The sequence below is a fragment of the Nicotiana sylvestris genome, chromosome 7 (genome assembly GCF_000393655.2).
Source record: "Nicotiana sylvestris chromosome 7, ASM39365v2, whole genome shotgun sequence".
Taxonomy (NCBI): domain Eukaryota; kingdom Viridiplantae; phylum Streptophyta; class Magnoliopsida; order Solanales; family Solanaceae; genus Nicotiana; species Nicotiana sylvestris.
Genome location: NC_091063.1, coordinates 83,916,597 through 83,922,212, shown reverse-complemented (window position 1 = coordinate 83,922,212; position 5,616 = coordinate 83,916,597). Strand labels below are relative to the sequence as shown.

Sequence of the window (5,616 nt, the reverse complement as noted above, 5' to 3'; positions counted from 1 at the left end):
CATTTTGAGAGCTTTTTGAAGGAGATTGAAGAGGGATTCAAGGAGAAACGTTTGGAGGTAAGAATTTCGGACCTAAAACTCATTTATATTGTGAAATCCACCTAGAAAATCATTGAATTCTTGCTAAAAATGGAAGAAATAGGGCTTGGGATTTTGAGATTTTGATTGGGGATTTGGAGGACCATTTGGCGTCGGATTTGAGAACTTTTGGTATGTATGAACTCGTGGGGAGATAAGGAACCCGTTGATATAAAAATTTCTGAATTTCGAGAAGTGGGCCCGGGGCTCGGGTTTTGCCAATTTCGAGAATTTTGATATTTTTCGATTGTTTTCGATTGGGTATTCTTTCTTTAGCATAATGTGACATGTTCATTGTGATTTTGGTCAGATTCGACGCGCGAGGGGGCCAATTTGAGAGGCAAGGGCATAGTGAGCTAGAGCTTTAGCCAGTTTGAGGTGAGTAATGATTTTAAATGATGTCCTGAGGGTTTGAAACCTCGGATTTTGCACAATGTAGTGCTATACTAAGATGAGACACACGCTGCGTGATGAGCGTGGGGTTCATTGCTACTAGGGATTGTGAGTTGGTCCATCCCAATTGATATTTTCACTACATTTTGACTGAGACTTATGCATTGTCACCCTGACTTAGGCTAGTTGCCATGTTTGGGGCCTTGTGCCGACCTGTAAAACCCTTATGGGAGATTTGACTGGTTTTCCTCACTTATTTGCTAAAAATCATATCCTCAGCCATGTTTCTAATTGTTTAAAAATGATATGAACCGGGTTATGAAATATTAACCATAAATGAGAGAAATATGTGGGCTGAGATCCCTACCTTATATTATTGTGCCCGAGAGGCTGTGATTATAATGACTGAGAGGGGTTGAGGACCCAATAGTGAGGATATTATATATGATATTGGATCGGGCTGCACGCCGCAACAAATACATATATTGGATCGGGCTGCACGCCGCAACAAATACTTATATGGACCGGGCTGCGCACCGCAACAAATATGCAAATACATATATTGGATCGGGTTGCACGCCGCAGTAAATACTTATATGGATCGGGCTGCGCGCCACGACATATATATATATATATATATATATATATATATATATATATATATATATATATATATATATATATATATATATATAGATCGGGCTGCACGCCGCAACAATGTAGCGCTTGGGCTGTAGGAGCCCCTCCAGAGTCTGCACACCCCTAGTGAGCGCAATTGACTATTATTATTATGGATCGGGCTGTGCGCCACAACGATATATGGATCGGGCTATACGCCGCAGCGGTATATATATATATATATATGTTTCGATTTCGGTTATTGTGAGAAGTATATGAATTGAGTATTGAGGGTAAGAAATAAGTAAATGAACAGAAATGCTCGAGGAGCGAATTTATACTGGATTAATGCCTATCAAATTACCTGTTTTTACCTGGTTCAAAGAGTTTCATTCAATTTTCTTTACTACTTGCTCTTTAAATGGTTTTACTGCTTTGAATAGAACTACTTAGTGCCTTTACGTGATTTCATATCGTCAGCCATTATTTATTGTTATTACTGTGAGCACGTGATTTTTGCTTCACAAAACTACTCCAAAAGAAATCAAAAAATAAAACCTCCATTTTCTTGGTGTACAATTTTTAGGATTTGCGTGGCATTTTTGAGTAATTATTTGTGTTTTGTCAGTAAATGGTTATCCTGTTATAATTAATTGAAATAATAAAAAATATGTGGCATGTGCACTTAGTATTCTTATTTCTTACTAATAGGAATTAATTAAACCATAATTGGATTTTAAAAGAAGAAAAATCACAAAAATATGTAATTGTTGTAATTTTGTCATTTAAATGTGCCATTGTGTGATTTCATTTTTTTTTGTTTTGTGTGTTAATTGTTGTAAGTGTTAATTAATATTTGTACTTGTATTTAGACTTTACAATTAGTTAGGAATTGTGTTTAAATTAGAAAATTAAAGAAGAAAAAGGAAAAGAGTTCAAAAATGAAGAAAGATTCGGGTTGGGCCAGTTTTTAAAAGAAAGTCAGGCCCAAAGGTTGCACCTCCTACCCGGCCTAGATCTGTCAACCCAAAAAAAACATCAAACGACGTAGTATAGGGCAAGAGCTACGTCGTTTTGACGGTGCCCGTCCAAGTAATTTCAAGACAATCAAACGAAGCCGTATTGGCATTTTCCATCTGGACCGTTGATCAAATAGATCCAACGGTCCAGTTCAGTTCTTTCATTAAACCAAACGGCGCCGTATGTTTGTATTTAATCGGGACCGTTCATTGTTTTTGATCTGATGGTTCCCAGGCCTTCCCCCATGACCCGACCCACTCCCGTCTGAGACCGACCCATTCCCCAACCTAAACCAAACGACACCGTTCAGTTAAATGAGTTGATCCAGGCCGTAGATCTTACCTGATCCAACGATCAAGATCAGACCACCCCTCCCCTATATAAACTGAATTCATACCCCAGCCCCTTAACCAAGCACCCCCCCTCACCTTCTTGTTCATCATCGTCTCTGAGATGGACCCCCCCAAACCCTAGCCGCCCTAGTTCCCTCTCACCTGAAACCCGGCGGCAACGATGTCGCCGGTCACCACCTTAACACCCCTGAATCACCTCGACCTCCTCTTTCCAACCATCACCATAACTCCCTTCGTATCAGGCCCCAACTCTTCGAATCTTAAATCGAAGGTTGGCCTGAAAACCCAACCGTCTCCGATGATCACCAAATTAACACCCAGTGACCTTCCAGCCACCCCAACACAAATCCTCAAACCGTTTGGCTCAAATCATCTTAGAGCTTCTCGAATCTTCATTTGAAGATTCGAGCCAAACATGAACTTACCCAGATCCGTTCCAAATTCATCCCAGGTGACACCCAGGCCTCTCTCACCCCTAAACCACCATTGGTTCCCTTCAAATCTGCCCAAAAATGTTCGAACCCTAAATCCGAAGAAAAATGGAACCTTAAAATTCCAAATCGTGGAATCTGTCCAAATTAAATGAAAGATTGGGGTCTAATAGACCTTAATCGAGGTATTCTCAATTGAGAATACTTCGATTAAAGTCTGTTCGACCTCCAAGTGTCCGAATCCTAGTTCGAGCCTGGGTCCGTATAAGTTCCGAAGGTTTGAGGTATTTTCCTTTTTCCCTTTATTCTGTGTTAATGATTTTGTTTATCTGTGTATTTGTTTAGTTTAGTTTTATTAATTTTCCATGCTTTTTCAATTCATCTTCTCATCCCCAGTGACCTTTTGTTTGGTCGATTTCTCTTTTGTGATTAAGTTGTACATGTTATAAACTACGTAGTCGATTTGATTAATGTCGTCGAATAGTTAGCTTCATAAATCCCCTGTGTTGAACAAAACCATGAATTACCCTGTTGGTATGATTGATTCTGTTTGTATTGCCAATTGTGTATATGTAATCGATTAATTAGGTGTCGATGTTCAGTTTGTTCGTATAAGTTTGAATCATTTTTGGCATTTTGTTTGGTTTTAATTTTGATTGTTAATTGTCCAATTAGTTAAAGTTCTGTTGATTGTACACATTGTTCTGAATCATGGGAATCTTTGTATTTAATGTATTTTCTGCATTAAAATCTTAGGAATTGGTTGTAGCTGTTAATCAGATTAGTTTAGATAATTGTTAAGTTTGGGCAGATTGGTTTAGGGCAGTAATATTAAGGAAATTTCAGGGGTAATTTGGGAATAAAATAGTTAGGATAATACTTTATTGTTAGTTCTTTGTTAATGGGGGTATTAATTAATGCACTAATGGGGAACAAAAGGGATTGGGAGTGCTGATAATTAGAAAAGTTGGCCTTAGTGGGATTAAAAGTTGAAAGAAATCAGATTTTAGTGGAAAAATCTGTTTTTAAATAGAATGAGGGGGGGCAGTAAGGGAAAAAGAGGGAGTCAATCTGTATAAAAGGGGGTGTTAGGAACAGAAAAAAGGAAGAAGAAGAAGAAGAAGAAGAAGAAGAAGAAGAAGAAGAAGAAGAAGAAGAGAGAGAACAGATTCTGGAGTTGAGGGGAACATAAAGAAAAAAAAACAGATTCTTGAGAGAGAGAGGAGAGGACTGAAGACTGGAAAAGCTGAGAAATTGAAAAAATAACTACTGTTTTCATTGCTTGGTTTAGGATCTGAAATAGCTAGAATTTTCTTCCTTTTTCCTTCTGCTATATACTTGGAGAAGTATAAAACTGCTGGTTATTTTTTGCTGCACTACTGTTGTAACTTCTGAAGGCTACTGCTGCTGTTGGTTACTGCTGATACCTCATTTTTCTGCTTCCTTCTTTTATTTCCAGGTACATTTTTATTCCACCCACTGTAAAACCTTCTGTGATATGAGAATCTGAAGTATGTTGAATTACGATCCTCTAGTTCTACTGCAATGGGTTTGTCGTAATTTCGAAATTTGGTTGAAATATGTTTGTTTAAGTTATTTCGATGGCTATTCTCTTTAAGGGTTTTAGATATAAACTAGTAATCATTTTAAACCAGCAATAATCGACGGATTTGGATTGTTCTCTTTGTACGTAAGAATTGAATAAATACAATTTGCCTCCTCTGTATTTATTTAATCATTTGCTAATATTCATAATTTTGCTACAATATCATGTAGCATCTATCTTTAGTTAAAAAAAAAGTTGTTTGAAAAAATGTGAATTTCGTTAAATTGAATTCTCTTTGCTTTACTAATTGATAGGCTGCTTGGTTAGCGTTTACTTTGGTTAGGTCATTTGTTATAGGCATTGGTAAGGCAATCAAGTCATAAAGCTAGAATATTTTTCCCATTTAGCAAAAATAGTGACTCATGAACATCCTTAGTTCGTTTTGGCTGAGTAAAAAAACTCGAGGTGTGACATGTTGAATAATATCCCAAAACTCATGGCCCCCCATTTAATTAGTTTTAACTTTTTAGAAATTGAGATTTGCCATTTTGTTGAATAATCTATGGCCCTCAGATAATTAATACTAACTCTTTTATAACCGTGATGCACCGCGCCAAATAAAAATGACAAATGCGTGGCTCTCATATAATCATTTCTTTCAAAAATACTTAAAATTTGAAGCGTGTCATTTAGCTAATTTTCAGGGCCCTCGCAAGGTCAATAATGCGTTAGTTGCTTTAGGCACGTTTAATATACCATCATGGTTGTGGACACATTCGCGTGACATGATTACATTTTAAAGACAATTCGGAGTATGCGTTCGCGCAACTTCGAGCAAATCTTCTTAATAAAAGGGGGTTTTCGGAGGTTATTAAATTAATTTATCTCATATAGTCCGAGGTGCGCGCTCACCATTTAATCACACAAAAATGACAAATGTTCATAGTTTTGTTTAAGCACGCGCACTTGCGGCCAAATTCGTTTTTGTTTATAAAAAAATGTTATTAATTCAATTGTGTACACGTACGCGTGACATGATTCTTTACATAAAAAAAATGAATATACGTACGCGTGATTCGTTTTAAGACAATTCTAAAAACAGTCTAGCTAAAAGCGGTAATCAAAGTTAAAAATATGCAATAAGTTCAAAAAATATATAGTAAGTCAGATAATTAGG

At 37.0% G+C, this 5,616-nt stretch overlaps 1 long non-coding RNA gene across 1 annotated transcript; it reads left to right on the top strand.

The window, feature by feature from the left end:
- LOC138874200 (uncharacterized) lies at positions 1-4,568 on the top strand. The gene is made up of 3 exons (XR_011401243.1): positions 1-57; positions 389-456; positions 4,353-4,568. It is a non-coding gene; the product is annotated as an uncharacterized lncRNA (long non-coding RNA).
- Positions 4,569-5,616: the final 1,048 nt, after the last annotated feature.